Source organism: Typopeltis vanoorti, chromosome 19 (genome assembly GCF_054136105.1).
Source record: "Typopeltis vanoorti isolate ZY-2024b chromosome 19, IOZ_Tvanoo_1.0, whole genome shotgun sequence".
NCBI classification, from domain to species: domain Eukaryota; kingdom Metazoa; phylum Arthropoda; class Arachnida; order Uropygi; family Thelyphonidae; genus Typopeltis; species Typopeltis vanoorti.
This window is the reverse complement of record NC_143567.1, coordinates 20004970-20024139: the sequence shown is the minus strand read 5'-3', so window position 1 is coordinate 20024139 and position 19170 is coordinate 20004970. Positions and strand designations below refer to the sequence as shown.

At 39.8% G+C, this 19170-nt stretch overlaps 1 protein-coding gene across 2 annotated transcripts in view; it reads left to right on the top strand.

Annotated features, from left to right (window-relative positions):
- LOC150095894 (uncharacterized) overlaps nt 1-19170 on the top strand; it is a 320356-nt gene that overhangs the window by 85581 nt on the left and 215605 nt on the right. The window lies entirely within an intron of this gene.

The window sequence follows — 19170 nt, the reverse complement described above, 5'->3', positions numbered from 1 at the left end:
GTTTGCGCCTGAAGTATTTTCAACACTGGGGCAACTCATGGAAAAGGGAGTATGACTTCACATCACTTGTCTTAGTATCCCATAATGCAAAGCACTTCTCCTTGCAGAAGCGTGACACCTTTTGGCAACTCGAATATGAAAATATGACTTCTGCATTACTTCAGCCTTGGTGTTACCTCTGGGTTTGGCTCCCACTCTTGACACCTCAATAAAGTCGAAACCGGTCTGAGTAGTGACCCTTCCCATAAATCATAGCATTATATATGTCTGCAAGGAGATGTGCTTTGTGATGTGAGTCATACTGGCTTTACCATGAGTTGCCCCAGTCCTGAAAATACTTCAGGCACAAACTTTGTTTGCTTACACCTGGATGAAGGATTAAACCAAGTATATAATTTATTGGTATATTTATTTTATAGCATAATCAAGTGGAAAAACTTTCAACAACTATCTGTCTCTAATCCAGAGTATTATAATAATAAGGTGTGATACTTTTGCAACTCGTATATAAAAATATGCATTACTTCAACCTTGGTATCGCCTCGGGATCTGGCTTCCACTGATGAGACCTCAATAAAGGTCGAAACTGGTCTGGGTAGTGACCCTTCCCATAATGCATAGCATTATACATGTCTGCAAAGAGATGTGCTTTGCATTATGGGATACTAAGACAAGTGATGTGAGTCATACTGCCTTTACCACAAGTTTCCCCAGTCCTGAAAATACTTCAGGCACAAAGTTTGTTTGTTTAATCCTTTATCCAGGTGTAAGCAAAAATAGTTTGTGCAACTATCTGTCTCTAATCCAGAGTATTATAATAATAAGGTGTGATACCTTATGCAACTCGTATATAAAAATATGATTTCTGCATTACTTCAACTTTGGTATAACCTCGGGGTCTGGCTCCCACTGATGAGACCTCAATAAAGGTCGAAACTGGACTGGGTAGTGACCCTTGCCATAATGGCAAGTGATGTGAAGTCATACCACCTTTACCATGAGTTGTCGAAGTCCTGAAAATACTTCACGAACAAACTTTGTTTGCTTACATCCTCTTGGTATCTTTATTTTATAGCATAACCAAGTGGAAAAACTTTCAACAATTCCAGTAAGGTGAAATCCATAGCATTTCAGTCTTATCAGAATGATGTGAATCCATTTCAATATTCTTTATAACCACCAACCAATCAGTAAGATCATAAGAAACAGTGAGATTATGCAAATATCACATGCTTATAGCGCCATATATCCACTGGTGGCAGAATTTAGTACTATTTTTTATCTTCTGTAAAAAAAAAAAAAAAAAAAAAAAAAAAAAAAAGTTCCAGAATGTACTTACACCAAGTTTGATTGAATTGTGTCCGATACATTTTTCACTACAGGGTAAGAATATGAAGGGGTTTTTAAAAGAAAATTGGTTTTTGCCACAGTGTCTCTGTCGGTGATTGTATGATTCTTTTAAGATGGTGGTCTGAAAAGTTCTCAGCCTAACAATGAAAAAACAAATTTATAATTTCAAAATTATTTTTATTTTGCAACATAATCTCCCTTAAGACTAATACATTTTTTCCAGCGATGCTCCAGCACCATTATCTCTTCCCTGTAGTGGTTCTCAGTAAGATCGGCAAAATACCCCTCTACAGCTGCAATCACTTCTTGATTCAAAGAAAAACGCTGACCAACGAGGAAGAGTTTTAGTTTTGGGAAGAGATAGAAGTCAGAGGGAGCTAAATCTGGGGAAGAGGGTGGTTGTTCCAACAATTCATACTGCAGATCCCTTAATTTTTCCATTGCCAAAACAACTTTGTGGGCAGGTGCATTGTCCTGATGAAGGGTGATTTTTCTTCTGCAAACCGGGTCTTTTCTCACAAATTTTTTCTTCTAGTCTGGTTAAAAGATCGGAATAATATTCCCCGTTTATTGCTTTACCCTTTTCAAGATAATTAATAAACAAAATGCCTTTAGCATCCCAAAACACCGATTCCATGACTTTGTCTTCTTTTAGCGGCTTCTGTCCACTGTTTTGACTGCTGTTTGGATTCTGGTGTAATGGTGAATCCAAGTTTCATCCATAGTAATAAATCGATGCACAAAATCAGTTTTATTCTTGTTAAAATGCTCCAAGCACTCTTCAAAAATTTCATGCGAGTGTGTTTTTGATCTGCTGTTTTTTGTTTGAGCGAGCATGGCACCCATCTTGCGCAAAGCTTTTTCATTTGCAATTCTTTATGAAAAATATATCCTACGCATTCTTTTGAAATGCCTATAGTCTCAGCAATTTCACACACTGTGACTCACCGGTCATCCAATACGATATCGTGCACTTGATTAATGATTTCTGGTTTTGTTACACTTTTTGGACGTCCTTCATGTGGTTCGTCTTCAAGCTGGTATTGCCACGTTTAAACTCGGCAGCCCATTACTTGATTGTTGAAAACGAAGGAGAAGAGTGTCCATAACTTTTATGAATTTCGAATGAATTTCTTTTGGCGTTAAACCTTCTTTTACAAAGAATTTTATAACCACACAATACTCAATTTTGTCCATTTCGAGGGACAAAATTGAGTAAGGTTGGCAATTTGTGAATCAAGAGATGAGTGGTGCAAGTGGAGGAAAAAATAAGAGAGAAGGAACATGAAGTGGACAAAGAAATGAGGGAGGTCAGGGTGGACAGGGGGTGGGGATACTGATGAAAAGTGTAGATAATGGTTTCAGGAGTAGATGTGCGAGTGCACAAGAAAGGATTAAGTCAAGGATGTGGGTGTAATATTTAGGTCTGTGGAAGGGTGTAGTATCAGTGATGATAGACAGGAATAGATAGGGGAGTGTACAGGAGTCATGTTTGAAAAGTGGGGTTAGTGCGACTTGTTATAGAATCAGAAATACATTAGTGTGTATGTTTACAAATGCTAAAAGTATTCAAATCAAGGGAAATGAAATTGTAATTTTGATACAGTTCATTCACCCAAAAATTATTACTGGTATAAGTGAGACATGGTTGAACGAGAATGACATTCTGACAGGAATAAAAATGGAGGGATATGTAGTCTTTTGTGAAGACAGACAAAGCAAAAAGGGAGGACTGTTATTGATGATGGTAGAGTAGTTGTGCTCATCTAGGGTGGAGATGCCAGGAGCAAATACTGACAGTAGTTTTGAATCAATATAGAGTGAAGTGGAGGTTGTCAGGATGAAATGTTTAGTAGGGTGCTGCTATAGATTTGGTAATGTGGAAGGCTGTGAGAAGGAAAATTAGTTCAGCTAATAGGAAACGGGTGATCATTATGGGCAATTTCAATTATGGTAATATATCATAGACTGGAATGAAGAGACATCATTAGAAACCAAAGAGAATGAATTTCTTGAGTTTTTAAGGGATAACAACTTTAAGACAGTATGTAACAGAGGCCACACACGGATCAAGGGGCATAAATTTTATTATCTTATCAGAAGATATTGTTGTAAATGAAGTGTCACATCATCCTCCAGTTGGTGAAAGTGACCATGAAGTGATCACTTGGGTGGTGGGCAGCCATATCAGGACTTTTGTGAGAAAGAATTGCATGTGGAACTATAAGGTGGATAATTATGACAAACTCAGGAGCCAGCTTGCAGCGATATCATGGAATGAGGAATTTCATGGGAAGAAAATCAATGCTGCTTGGTCAGGAATTATCTGGCAGAGGCAATGACTGAGTGTATTTCAAGGGTCATTAGATTAAATAAGGTAGGTGTAAAATGGATGATTCAGGAGGTGAAGTGTGCAATCTAGAAGAAAAGGCATTATGAAGACAGCACAAGATTGAGTGGAGATAATTAATTATCAATGAGTGGAGATAATTTGTAGAAGTACAAAGAGCAGGCAAAGAATGTGACTCACTTAGTAAGAGTAGGAAAAGTTTGGTATGAGCAGCAGTTAACAAATGACACTAAAAGAAATTCTAGGAAATTTTTTGAGTATGTGCTCAGTAGAAGAAAGAATGATTATGAGAGGATTATGTTAGTCAGTGATAATAGGAGAAATGATAAACGCTGAGGAAGATATAGTGGAAGTGTTAAATGAGTAGTTCATTAAAGTATTTCATCCTTGCTGTACCATAATGCAAAACATGAGAGCAGTGGGAATGGGAGAGAAACCACTGATAGTGATTGATATGAGGAATTGATTAAACGTGATGTCAACAAGGCCGTGGGAATTGATGGTATATCATTGTATTTCTTGAGGGAATGTTCCAGAGAGTTAGCACCTCTAATGTACATTTTCAACATGAATTTTAGATTAGCAAGGTCCCAAAGGAATGGAAAGAGCAAAATTTTTCCTTTCATAAAGAAGGTGATAAGACTAAGACTTTGAATTATAGGCCAATGTGCTTGTTTGGAGTTGTGGTCAAGGTGTTGGAGGAACTAGTGAGTACAAGGATTCAGAACTAGGTGGACAGCAGTAGAATTCTCTTTAATGGACAGCATGGGTTTGCTAAAAGAAGATCATGTTTTAGCAATCTGCTTACTTATTATAACAAGGTGACAAATACATTGGACAAGGCAGATGCACATGCAGTAGTATATTTAGATTTTGCAAAGGATTTTGATAAATTGCCACATGACAAACTAGTAGATAAAACTGGAGCAGATGGGGTTTGGATAGTAGATTAGTGTGTTGGATTGGAGATTGGCTGTCTGATATGATAGGTATCAGCCGGTTGTATATGGGAAGTGATATCTGAGAAGAGGAAAGTCACTATTAGTGTTCCCCAAAGATCTATTTTGGGGTGATTGTTGTAAATGACAATATTTACAAAAATGATGAATTAAATTGTGATATACAGTGATGGATTAAATGGTGATATACAGTTGTTTGAAGATGATGCAAAGTTAGGGAGAGTTATGAGAAGTAGAGCAGATGTTGCAGTTTTGCAAGCAGACCTAAATATCATAGTTTTCCCCCCCCCCTTTATCTGTGAGTTCACTTTCTGCAGTTTCAGTCACCTGCAGTCAACCCCAGTCTGAAAATATTAAATGGAAAATTCCAGAAGTAAACAATTCATAAGTTTTAAATTGCACGCCGTTCTGAGTAGCATGATGAAATCTTATGCTGTCCTGCCCAGGATGTGAATCATCCCTTTGTCCAGCGTATCCACGATGTACCATACAACACTACCCACACACACATTAGTCACTAAGTAGCCCACTCAGTTATCAGATCAACTGCCATGGTATTGCAGTACTTGTATTCGTGTAACCCTTATTTTACTAAATAATGATGTAAAATGCCAGAATAGTGATGCTGGCAATCCCGATATGTTAAATTGTGATATACAGTAATGGATTAAATGGTGATATACAGTTGTTTGAAGATGATGCAAAGTTAGGAAGAGTTATGAAAAGTAGAGCAGATGTTGCAGTTTTGCAAGAAGACCTAAATATCATAGTTCCCCCCCCCCCTATCTGCGAGTTCACTTTCTGCAGTTTCAGTCACCTGCAAAAGAGAAGCCATAAAGTGCTCCATTTAAGTGAAAAGTTGAAAGTTCTTGACTTCATAAGGAAAGGAAAAAAACATATGCTGAGGTTGCTAAGATTCCATTCATATTCCCATAACATTTATTACAGTATATTGGTATAACTGTTCTATTTTATTATTAATTATTGTTGTTAATCTCTCACTGTGTTTAATTTATAAATGAAACTTTATCATAGGAAAAAACATAGTATATAGGGTTCAGTACTATCAACAATTTCAGGTATCCACTGGGGAAATTGCAACATACTCTCAACCGATGGGGGGGGGGGGTACTACTCTAGACTCTAAATGGGTGAGTGTTTGGGGTTGTCAGCTTAATGTTGCAAAGTGTATGGTTTTAAAATTTATTATTATTATTATTATTACATGACACCTCCAGTGTAGTCCATAGACTCATCGAGGGATGGCATTTGCTCTACAACTCTATCTCCACCACTCAATCCACCAACTACACCAAATGCCATCTACCGCCCACCACCACCACTAGTATTTTCACAGACAATCATAAAGATTCATACCCATGGCAGGATTCAAACCCACAGCCTTTTGGCTGGAGAATGGATATGCTAACCACTTGGCCAACCAGGCCAGTTTTGGGGAAGCAAAGATGGGATTCAAAGCATAGGTTTAGTGAGGATATTTTGAAGGAGGCAGAGAAAATGAAAGATTTGGAGGTTGTTGTGGATAGAGACTTGAAACTTCATGGACCTTTTGCTAGAATTGTGAGAATATCACACCAGATTATGGGAATGAAAAAAACACTGACATAAAAGTAAGGATGTTTTCATTCCATTGTACAAGACTTTGATCAGGTCGCATATGGATTACTGTGTATAGATTTGGTTAGCAGGTTTTCAAAAGGATGATGAGATGTTGGAGCAGGCCAGGAGACAATTGACTAAGTTGGTTTCTGTCTCTGGAATGTGGTATATGAGGACAGATTGAGAGAAATGCAAATTACAGTCTAGTGGATATAAGAAAGAGGGTAGACATGATCGAGACATATAAGTTGGTAAGAGATAATTACTAGATTAACATGGATGAGATTTTTCACAGATCTGGAGACAGGGGGAGAATGAGAGGTCATCCCTGGAAGCTGTATAACATGTGTCTGTGCAAGGGAATGAGTAGATTTTTTTTCATGGAGAGTGGTTGGTAATTGGAATGCATTACCTAAGTGTTGTGAGTGCATAGACAGTGAATGCATTTAATTTGGGATACGATGAGCTGTGCATGTGAGAGTGGGACCTCCCACGATGAGTCTCTTGACTCCTTGGAAGTCTGTTGATTAATAATAATAATGACACTAACTTGTAGAAGAAAGGAGAATTTGGTTCCATTGTATAAATCCTTAATTAGGCCACATATGGTCTACTGCGCAGATTTGGTCACCTGGTTTTTAAAAATAGATATTGATATGAAGAGATATTGGAAAGGATCCAGAAGCAATGGACTAAGGTAGTTTCTGGTCTCTGAAATGTTGAGTATGAAGAAAGGGTGAGAAACTGCAATTTACAGAGTCTAGTGAATAGGGGGAAGAGAGGTGATATGATAGGCACGTACAAGTTGGTAAGGGATTGTTAAAAGGAGTAATGTTGAAAAGGTTTTTCATATAATGGTAGGAGATGGCAGGAGAACAAGAGGTCATCCCTGGAAAATGTACAAGGACAGTCTGAATTAAGTGTTTTGCATGGAAAATTGCAAATGATTACAGTGCATTGCCTGAGAGTTTGGTGTCTGCAGAGAATTTTAACATTTAAGGCAGTAAGATGAGCTGCATGCATGACAAAGGGACCGTCCACGATGAATCTTTGACTCCATGGGAGTCTTGGGATAATAATAATAATAATCATTGCATCATTGGTAAACAAATCAATATCTCTCTCAAAGACTTTTTCAATATCATTAATAAGCAAACTGAATGAATTGTGATTCCCCCAATAACTTACTGGTCACTATTTTCAATTCCATCCATTCATTTCTTTAAACATTTACCTTCCATATGATATTTCATCAACAGCATTATTAAAATCCATTAATATCATGATGTATCCATTTCTGTATTCATCTCACTCAAAACTTTGTCTTCTTCCTTTCCAGTAATAGGCCTAGTGGGTGGCCTGTTGCAGTCTCTTCCCATCTTGCCCAGGTATGACGATGATAAGTAGCAACTGAAAGCCAAAATCATGAATGGTATGCTAACGGAGCTGTGTGAGGAGAAGGGAGTGGAGTTTGTGGATGTATGGCATGTGTTTGAGGGAAGAATGAAATTATACAGGCATGATGGGTTGCATTTAAAAGGCTTTGGAGTAAGTGCTGGAGAAAGTGTTGCTGGATGAAAGTATAGTGTGTGGAAGTACAGTGTGTGATGCATGCCAGAGATCAGAAGAAAGAGATGATGGGAAAAATCAGGAGAGTGGTACTGAAAAGACAGAAGTGCTTGGCAGTAGATACAGTAGTAGTGTGAGAGAGGAAGAGAGAACAGGAATACAAGAGGAATAGGGAAACGGGGGGGGGGGGGACTTGGGAGGACAGGGAGACATGGCATAGGGTGAGTGGATGTTGAAAGTGGCAGTATGAAAATAGAGTATATTGCTATGTGGGTGGAGAAGTTGAGACTTAGCAGATTAAGTAAGCGATGATAAAGTGATTGGGCAGGTGTAGTACGGAAATCACAACCAACACATGGTTTGGATAGGACTGGTTACAGACCTAAAAATGAACTGCTGTGTTTGTTCACAAATGCCAAAAGTATCAGAAATAAAGGGGATGAAATGGTTTCAGTGATTGAGTTTATTCATCCCAAAATCATTGGAATAAGTGAAACATGGTTTAATGAAGATGATATTGTAACGGGAATAGAAGTGGAAGGATACAGTTTTTTTTGCAAGGATAGAAAGGGCAAGAAGGGGGTGGAAGTGCTGATAATAGCAGGGAAATTAAGTCCACATAAGGTAGATATGAAAGGAGGAAATAGTGGCAATGGTTAGGAGACAGTGTAGTGTAATGTGGAGGTTCAGAGGAAGACATATTTAGTTGGATTTTGCTATAGGCCTGGGAATGTGGAAGGTGGTGATGAAGAAATGTATAAACAACTTGGATTAGTGAACAAAGGAAGGGTACTTGTTATGGGTGATTTTAATTATGGTGGTATAGATTGGAATGAAGTGATAGCATTTGGAAATAGGGAAAATGAATTTCTCGAGTTCTTGAGAGATAACTATCTCAGGCAGCATGCAAAGAAGGGCATGGGAGGATCAAGAGTTCTAGATCACATCATTTCATCAGAGGATGTAATTGTTAGAGGGGTTCATGTTTTCCTCCAGTTGGTGAAAGTGATCCTGACGTAATCACCTGTGTTGTGGCTAGTCTTATGCAGACTTGTGAGGAAGGGATATATGTGGAATTATAAGGGTGGTGATTATGACAAGCTTAGGAGACAGCTTTGAGCTATAACATGGAACGAGGAGTTGAGTGGTAAGGAAATAAATGCTGCATGGAAACTGACAAAGAAATATATAACAGCATCAGTGTGTGAATGTATTCCGAAGGCCAAAAGGCTGAATAAGGTGGGTGTAAAATGGAGGAATATGGAGCTTAAGCATGAAATCTGAAAAAATAAAGTACTTTGGAGGAAGTACAAAAAGAATAATGGTAATAATCAGTCACATGAAGAGTATAAAGAACAAGCCAGGAGAGTGACCCAGTTAGTAAGGAAAACAAAGGTAGAATATGAGCAGAAATTGGCAAATCAGGCAAAGAAAAACCCTAGATAGAGAGTATTTTAGATATGTGGCAGGTAGAAGGAAGAATGATCATGGTAAGATGAAGTTAAGGGATGAAAGTGGTACAATGGTAACTGCTGCAGAAGACATTGTTGAGGTAGTATTCAGTGATCGATTTATAAGGATATTTCATCCTGATCAGGGAGGAATCATGAGGAAATTAAGTGGAGGACATAGGCGTGGATGGCTGAATTGTGAGCGAGTAGGAGGTGTTTGAGGAAATAAATTATTATTATTATTATTATTATTATTATTATTATTCAGGCCTCCAAGGAGACAAAAGACTCATCGAGGGAGGTCCTTCCTAAGACATAAAGTCTGTCAAGACTCATCGAGGGGAGGTCCCCCCCCTGAGAAACACAAAGTCTATCATACCACTCTTTAAACTCACTGACCGTTCTCGCTCCCACCACTCCATCAGGCAATGCATTCCACGGCTCAACCACCCTCCACACAAAGAAACCACTCCTTACCCTCTTGCTCACAGTTTCCTTTCGTAACTTCCAGGGATGGCCTCTTGTCATCACTCCTTCCCGCTGTTCAACCAAGTGAAAGAACTCCCTAGTGTCAACCCTGCAACCACCTCTCAACAGTTTAAAAGTCTCAATCATATCACCTCTCCTCCTTCTATCCACCAAACTCTGCAGTCCACATTCTCTCAGCCGATCCTCATAACTATCCTTGTACAGTCCTGAAACCATCTTTGTCATCCGTCTTTGTATCCTTTCCACAGTTAATTTATCCCCTTCAAATCCTGGGGACCAAATCTGAGAACAATAGTCCAAGTGTGGTCTGATCAGAGACTTATACAACGGAATGATAACCCTCTTATCTCTGCAGGTCAGTGTCCTTCTCATAATAGCAGCAATCCTCTGTGTTACCTTCACCACCTTTGCAATATGTCCCCTAAACTTCAGGTTTCTATCAATCATCAACCCCAGATCTCTTGTCTCCCCTACTTCCTCCAGTATAACTCCTCACATAGAGTATGCAGCATCCCATCGATGTTTCCCAAACCTCAAGACCTTACATTTTGCTGCATTAAACTTATATCCCCCATTCATTTGCCCATCTATCTAGCTTATTTAAATCCTCCTGCAGGCTACCACATCTGCACTATTACTAATAATCCTTCCCAGCTTTGCATCTTCCGCAAACAACTGAATATCCCCCTGCAATCCACTGGCTATGTCATTGATGTAAAGGTTAAACAATATAGGTCCTAGTACTGAGCCCTGTGGGACCCCACTTGTAACCCTCTGCCTCCTGGAAACTGCTCCACCATACACAACTCTCTGATACCTATCAGACAGCCAATCCTGAATCCAGTTGACCAATCTGACATCCAGACCCATGTGCTGCAACTTAAATATCAGCTTATCATGTGGCACCCTGTCAAATGCCTTCGCCAAGTCTATGAAAATTGCAGTATATGCCTTTCCCTCATCTAATGTTCTTGAAACTTTATTATAAAAGGCTAGCATATTGCTAAAACAAGAGCGTCCTTTCACAAATCCATGTTGATTCTCACAGATAACATTACCCTCATCTGCCCAATGCTGTATACGCTCCCTCACTACTTTCTCCAAGATCTTAACAACTACTGATGACACACAGACTGGCCTATAATTAGACACTTCCAGTCTGTTACCACCCATATGCAATGGCACTATCTTACCTTCCTTCCATTCCCTGGGCACCTTTGCCGAAGCCAGACTTTCATTGAAAAGCCACGTTAAAGGCACTGTCAGTTTCCTAGCACATTCTCTCAAAACTCGTGGTGAAATACCATCCAGTCCCACAGCTTTACTGACATCCAGAGTACTCGGTATCTGAAACACACTCTCCTCCTGTACCTCCAGACCTCGAACCAGTCCTATCTCTCTAGCATTAAAACTGACTCCTCTAGGATGAAATACTCCAATAAACTGTTCATTGAACAATTCCACTATGTCCTCTGCATCAGTCACTCTATTCCCATTTTTATCCCACAATATCATTCTTCCACAGTCATTTCTCCTCCTACTGGCCACATAGCTAAAAAATTCCCTAGGATTTTCTTTGGATCTTAGGGCCAATCTCCTCTCATATTCCAGTTTCGCTTTCCTTACCACACTAGTCACTCTTCTGGCCTGTGTCTTATATTCCTCATGCATCTCTTCACCTGTCTCCTTATATCTCTTCCATAGCCTCTTTTTCGCATGCAATTCCTGTTTAATATTGTTTGTCATCCACTTTACTTCAAATTGCATCCTCTTCTTCACTCGTGGTATACAACTTACCATTGCTGATAACAAATATTCTTTCACAATTTCCCACGCACTAGTGATATCCCAGCCTTCCAATTCCTGCCTCCATGAAACTTCCCGAAGTTGACGTCTAAGACTATTATAATCACCTGCCTTATAATTCCACATAAGTTCCCGTCTCTTTGATTCTCCTGCATGTCTATTCATTTTCCAAGTCAACACCATATGGTCACTCTCTCCAACTGGTGGGAGAGACATCAACTCAGTTATTATCAACTCTTCTGATGCTATAACCAAATCCAAAACTTTTGAACCTCTTGTTCCCTCTGTTACATGTTGCCTAAGACATTTGTCCCTCAAGAATTCTAGAAATTCCATTCCCCTATTGCTACATGCATCTTCCTCTCTCCAATTTATACTACTGAAGTTAAAATCTCCCATAACAATCATTCTTCTTGCACTTGCCAAACTTAGCTGTCTAAACATCTACTGGTCCCCATCCTCTGTGCTCCTAGGCCTGTAGCAACACCCCACTAAATATCCTGTCTTGCCTACCTCTACCTCACAGCATATGCTCTCAAAATCATTTGTCTCACTTCCTTCCAAATTCTCCACTCTTAGAGGACATAGGTCATCACTTATCATAAGCAGTACCCCACCACCACGCTTTCCCCTCCTATCCTGACGAAAAATGCTATACCCAGCGACTTCTATTCCTGTTGTTATATCCCCTTCTGTCAACCACGTCTCAGTGATCGCAATAATTTTTGGCCAGGCTGATGCTATCTGTGCCACCAATTCCTCTCCCTTATTCCGGATACTCCTGGCATTAGTATAAAGCATATAAATGCCATTGTTTCTATACCCAGCATTATCCCTTCTAGACTCCACTGGGCTCAGTGTTACCTGACATTGTCTCCCTTCTCCCAAGTATCCATTCCCACAAGAGGCCACCCCTGCTATCATCCTCCCTGGGACACACTGACTCGTTCAGTACAGCAATCTCTCCAGATGCCTACGTCCTTCCTCATTCAAATGTAAACGGTCTCTCGCATACAATTCCTCTCTTTCCTCAAATGCACTCCAAGCATCCACATATACCAGTCCTCTCTTGTCACACATTCTCGCTATTATGCCATTCAATATCACCGCTCTTCTGCTCAACTCATCATTATCATACCTAGGCAACACACACTATTTTTCCTCTCTCTGTCTTCTTCCGTACAGTCTCAAGCAAAAATCTCATATCTCTCGCTGCCCGACTTACATTACCACTCAAGTCATTCGTTCCTACCATCACAATCATCTCATCCACCCTTTCACCTCTCTTAATTGCCATAGCCACCCTTTCTATTGTTCCTCCTGGCAAACACTCCTCACGCATCCTATCTTGAACACCACGGATCATTGAGTCGCCATACATTATACCTCTTACCATTCCCTCGCTCCTATTGTTTCCATTCTCTCCTCTTCTTTCATTCCCTCTCTCATACTGTTTCCATTTTCTCCTCTTCTAGCACTCCCATACATCTCTCTCATTCCCTCTCTCCTACTGTTTCCATTTTCTCCACTTCTAGCACTTCCATATCCCTCTCTCATTCTGTCTCTCCTACTACTGTTTCCATCCTCTCGTCTTCTAGCATTCCCATACCTCTCTCTCATTCCATCTCTCCTACCGTTTCCATTCTCTCCTCTTCTAGCACTTCCATATCTCTCTCTCATTCCGTCTCTCCTACTGTTTCGATCCTCTCGTCTGCTAGAATTCCCATACCTCTCTTTCATTCCCTCTCTTCTACTGTTTCCATTCTCTCCTCTTCTAGCACCCCATACCTCTCACTCATACTCCCTAAATTCTCTCTCTCTCCTACGCTGATTAGCCTTGCATTTATCTCTTCCATTCTCCTAATCTTATCTTTCATACTTCTGCTCTCATTCACCAGACATTCCACCTCCTCTTTCAACTCATCTATCTCCCTCTGCAGGTCAGTCACTCTTAATCTAAATTCACTCTCCCAAACAAAACCATCTCCTAAACTTTCACAATCACTCACACCTTCCACATTATTAACTATTATTTTCTCATTCTCTCCTATCACACTACTTATCTTCCTACATTCATTCCCCGTTCCTGGAGCAACAAAGTCGGATATCGATATATCTAATGTACTTATTTCCTCCAACTGCCTGCATTTTGCGCACATACGCTCTCCACTCTCTTTAACAAGCCACATATGTAATTCCCGAGACGCATACATGCCGCAAGTACTGCATGCCACAAAGTCCCTTATGATATTGCTAATAATTGAGTTCTTAAATGGCGGAGGACTTGGCGTTACGCCACTTGCGACTGCTGCTGAATCCACCATCATTCCTTACTGCCGAGTAGCGTAATCTTTAATAATTATTCAATTAATAAATAAGAGGGAAAAAAATTACAAACATCAGAACATTTAAGTACTAAATATAATTAAATAAAATGAAATATAACTAAATACAGTAACTTAGCTTCGTTTTGTCTTCCACCGTTACGCGTTCGATTCCGACGGTACCAAAATATATTATATCGCAACAGCAACTAACTTCCAAAAAACAACCAATGAAGTACACTCGTATTCAAAGAAACAATTTAGCACTCAAAAACATAGAAAAACGGGGAAAAAAGCGGACTATTCACCGATTAAAAATCACTAAGGCAATAGGATCTGATGACATATCACTACACATCTTAAGGGAATTGGCATGCCTGTTTAATAAGAGTCTTACAACAGCACAGGTTCCAAGGGAGTGAAAGGAGGGTAAAATGGTGATAAGACTGTAGCTTCAAATTATAGGTCGGTCTGGATTGTGGTGAAGGTCTTTCAGAGATTGGTGAGAAATAGGATACAGAAATGGGTTGATAACAGGTATTCTCTGTGGTTATCAGCATGGGTTTGTTAAGGGGAGTTCATGTTTTACTAACTTATGTACTATAACAAGGTGACAAATATCTTGGACAGGGGAAATGCATATACAGTGATGTACTTAGATTTTGCAAAACCTTTTGATAGACTGCCACACGACAAGCTCTTAAATAAGTTGAAACAGATGGGATTGGATAACAGACTTTGGAGTTGGATCAGTGACTGGCTGTCAGATAGGTATCAGAAAGCTGTGTATGGGGATGCAGTATCCTGAAAGAGAAAGGTCACTAGCATTGTACCACAGGGATCAGTTTTGGGGCCATTGTTGTTCAATTTGTATGTTAATGATATTGTGTTGGGTTTAACTAGTGATATCCAGCTGTTTGCAGATGATGCAAAACTGGGGAGAGAGAGAGAGCAATGCAGAGTCAAGCAGATTTATGGCCTTACAAGAGGACTTGAATAGATTGCATGAATGGGCAGGTAAGTGAAATTATCAGTTCAATGTTGCAAAGTCTAAGGTTTTGAGATTTTGTAAGCAACGATGGGATGCAAAGTATACACTTGGTGGAGAAACTTTAATGGAAGTAGAGGAGATGAGAGAGATCTAGGAGTGACGGTGGTCAAGGACCTAAATTTCAGGTGCCACATTGCACAAGTTGTGAAGACATCACATCAGATAATGGCAATGATGTGGAGGACTCTGACATGCAGAAATAGAGAGGTTATGATTCGATTGTATAAGGCCTTAATCAGGCCTCATATGGATTATTGTGCACGGATTTGGTTGCCGGATTTTCATGGTGATAAGGATATGTTGGAAAGGATCCAGAGAAGATTTACAAAGGTAGTCAGTGGTCTTTGGAATGTGGAGTATGAGGACAGATTGAGAGAATGTTTAGTTGCAGAGCCTCGTGAATAGGAGAAAGAGGGGGAGGGATATGGTTGAGACATATAAGCTAGTCAGGGATTGTTTTCAGGTCAACATAAAGAGATTTTTCATAGAATGGGAGAGGTGAGTAGAACAAGAGGCCATTGTTGGAAACTGCATCAGGAGGATGTGAACAAAGGAGTGAGGAGTAGGTTCTTTGCATGGAGAGTGGTTGGTGAGTGGATGAATGCATTGCCTGAGTGTTGTTGATGTAGACACATTGAATCAGTTTAAAGTACGGTTGGATGAGCATTGTGTGCAATAGTGTGTACCTCTCACCATGAGTCTTGACTCCATGGAGGTCAAATGTTAATAATAATAATAATCTTTTCAAAGGCCATCCTCTATTCCTTCTCCCTTGAGGTTGATATCTCTGTATCTCTCTGGGGAGTCTTCCTTCATTCATTCTTTATGTATGTTGTCTCCATCTCACTCAATAAAGATCGATGTAGTCTAAAACAGATATCACCTCATGTTCCTTTAAGATATTACTATTTCTTTTGAAGTCTAGTCTATTATATCTCATTCATCTCATTCATGCTCAAAACATATATTATATATTTTGAGCATGAATCTCATTTCGGAGCATGTCAGTCTTTTTCTCTCTGCCTGAGTTATTTTCCAGGCTTCTGAACCATATGTTAGGATTGCTCTTGCTATTTAAGGATTCTTGTTAAGGATTCTTATACTTGTTTTCTTGCTTATTAAATTTGGATTGTATATATATCTGATTGATAGTTTTTGCTGTTTGTATATAAGTGGTTATTTTATATTGTATGTTTTTCTCTTTTTCATAAGAGAAGTGGAAGCCTATATACACACACAGACAAAGAAATTAGTGCACCAAGAAGGAAGCATAGGATTCAACTGAAATGTTATTGATGTAATGATACAAGTGAGTAATGCACATGCAAAAACAGAGCTGAAGGACAATTACAAAGCGATCTGTGGTACGCAATCCGGTCATCATCAATAGCACGTTGCACCGCCTTGTGCGGTGTTACATGCTGCAATATGGTCCGGCATGGTGGTGAACAAACGCCTGATGTTGTCCTGCAGCAGAGTGGCCCACACGTGTTGGATGCTGTGCTCTGAATCCCTGATATTGCAGCATGGTGGGAGGTGGCGTTTCAGCTGCTCCCCAAACATCCTCGATAAGGGACAAGTCCGGGGAGCGGGCAGGCCATGGAAGTGTCTGTACACGACATAGGCAGGCCTGGGCAACCTGAGCCGTGTGCGGATGGGCATTATCCTGCTGGTATAGTGCTCCTGGTATCCTGGCCAGGAATGGGAGAACGTGGGGCCATAGGATGTCATCCACATACCGCTGCCCCGTCAATGTGCCATGTACCACTACGAGGGGTGATCGGCTATCGTAGGCTATGGCTCCCCCAGACCATAATGCCTGCAGTGCGGGAGGTGTGGAGCTCAATAGCGAAATCGGGATTGTGTCCTTGACCAGGGGTCCTCTACACGCGGACACGGTGATCATCTGTCCCCAAGACGAAGTGGCACTCATCGCTGAAAACCACACGTCGCCAGTCTGTGGGCGTTCCACGTTGCTCTCGCCTGGCACCACTGCAAACGAAGTCAGCGATGTTGCGATGTTAATGGGAGCACACGTATGGGGCGCTTGGATCATAGATTCATCTCCGCAAGGCATCAGGAAATGGTTCATGGGCACACAGGAGCCCCTACATCTGCCTGTATAGTGGACCGGGTCACCGTGAGATCCCTCCGTGCTTGCCACACAATCCGTCGATCCTCTTTAGCGTTGGTCCACCTGATCTGACCAGTGCCGCTCTGCCATGTGGCAGTGCCGGAACGTGTCCACAACTACCAACACTGTCAAACGGTATGGTCCGAACGGTTCGTGTGCATGCCTATACGGTGTGCCGACCACCCTCCGGTTTTCAGGCCGATGATCATGCCTCTGTCAAAGTCCGTGAGTTGCTTAAATCAGCGTCTTTGGCTTCTACCCGGCATTATTGTCACTCTGTACTCTTGTCACTCTTGCGTCGGCCGGTGTTTTTGCTTTAACCGACTACACACCAGCTTTATAAGGCTGCCGGTTTGTGCTTGCAGCGCCACCGCAGGGTGTGTGGGCATGAGCAATCACACCAAACTTGGACCATTTGCATACTACCCCGCACTGTAGCTATTTGCTTAGTTTTGCCATTGTACGATGTTTTCTTCCAGGTGTGCTAATTTCTTTGTCTGTGTGTGTATTTTGAATGTATTAACCCGTTGTATAATATCATCGTTGATGCAAATTTTGCTTCTAATTGGGTCTCAGCCCTTAAATGGCATGACTTTAGTTTTGGAAGTGGAGATTTCCATATTGTATGTTTTTGCTATTGCATTTAATGAAAAGGCTGCTCGCTGTAGTGAATCTTAGTTATCATCAATTAGAACCTGATTGTTGGCAAATAAAATTGTATCGATGTTGGTGTAATCATTTTTGTGAATGCCAAAACTGGTTGTTTCCCTCCACTCTCTTATAATATTGTTAACATAGATATTAAAGAGGAGTGGAGATAGTCTACATCCTTGTCAGACACCTGCATTTATGTTCTGTGGTTCAGATTTTTATGCAGCTATCTTTATTGTAATTTGGTTATTGTTATATATATATACAGAAAATTGCTATAATTAACTGGTTGGGAATGTTGTCATCTCTTAAAATTTTCAGTAACTTATTACAATCGACTTTATCAAAAGCCTTTTTATAATCAATAAATAATACATGGATCTCTAAATTGAATTCTCATCTTTTTTCTATCAGGAGCTTAAGAATGAAAAAGCATCAGTGTAGGATCTGCCTTTACAGAAACTGCTTTGTTCATCTCCAAAATTATTTTCATAATATTTGATTAATTTAGTCTTTAATAGACTTAAATATATTTTATATCCAGTGTTGAAAATGCTAATGTGTGCCTCCATAGCTCAGTTGGTATAGATAAAGCCCTTTAGTTGGAAAGACCTGGGTTCGATTCCCATCCATGACATAAGAAACCTTTATTTAAGCCAGTCCTTCAAAGTTATGGTCTTGATCGATTTTCTAAGGTTATTATTCATGTGCCTTATAAATTTATATGTTTGTGTTTCAGGTTTATCAATGTTGTTTTCTAAATTGGTAACAAAATTGTTCCATTGAACTCTATGTCTTTTACATGTTTCTCTTTTTGCTATTGCTCTTTTGTGTTTATATTCAGTTTCATCCTCTATTTTGTTGGTGCTTAACCATTTTTATAGGCCTTCCTTTTTTCATCTATAATTTGCCTCATTTCTGGGTCTCAGTTATGAAGACCTTTTTTTTCTTTTCCATTGTTTTTTCATTCCCAAGATTTCTCAGTCTGAATATCCTAAAATATTGCAGAGATGATTCCACTCTTCATTAGTAGATTCATCTGAGGACAGTTGCTGTAATTTTTCATTTATTTTTTGCTGATATAGTTTTCTTTTATCAGAGTCAGATAATGAGTTGACTTTGATCTCCTAGCTTCTCAGTTTTCTAATCACCCAAAATGGAAACTGGTAGTACCTTATCCATCTTGGGGGGGGACTGTATTGATGTCACACATAAATAATGACCTGATTCAATTTCAATACCTCGGAAGACTAATATCAAGAATGAATCTACCTATTTTATTATTTGCTATTGTATAGTCTATAATAGATTTCGATCTTCTTGCTGACCATGTGAATTTACGAATGTCTTTGTGTTTGAACATTGTATTCGTTATTCATAGATCATGGTAATTACAGAAATTTATTAATCTTTGGG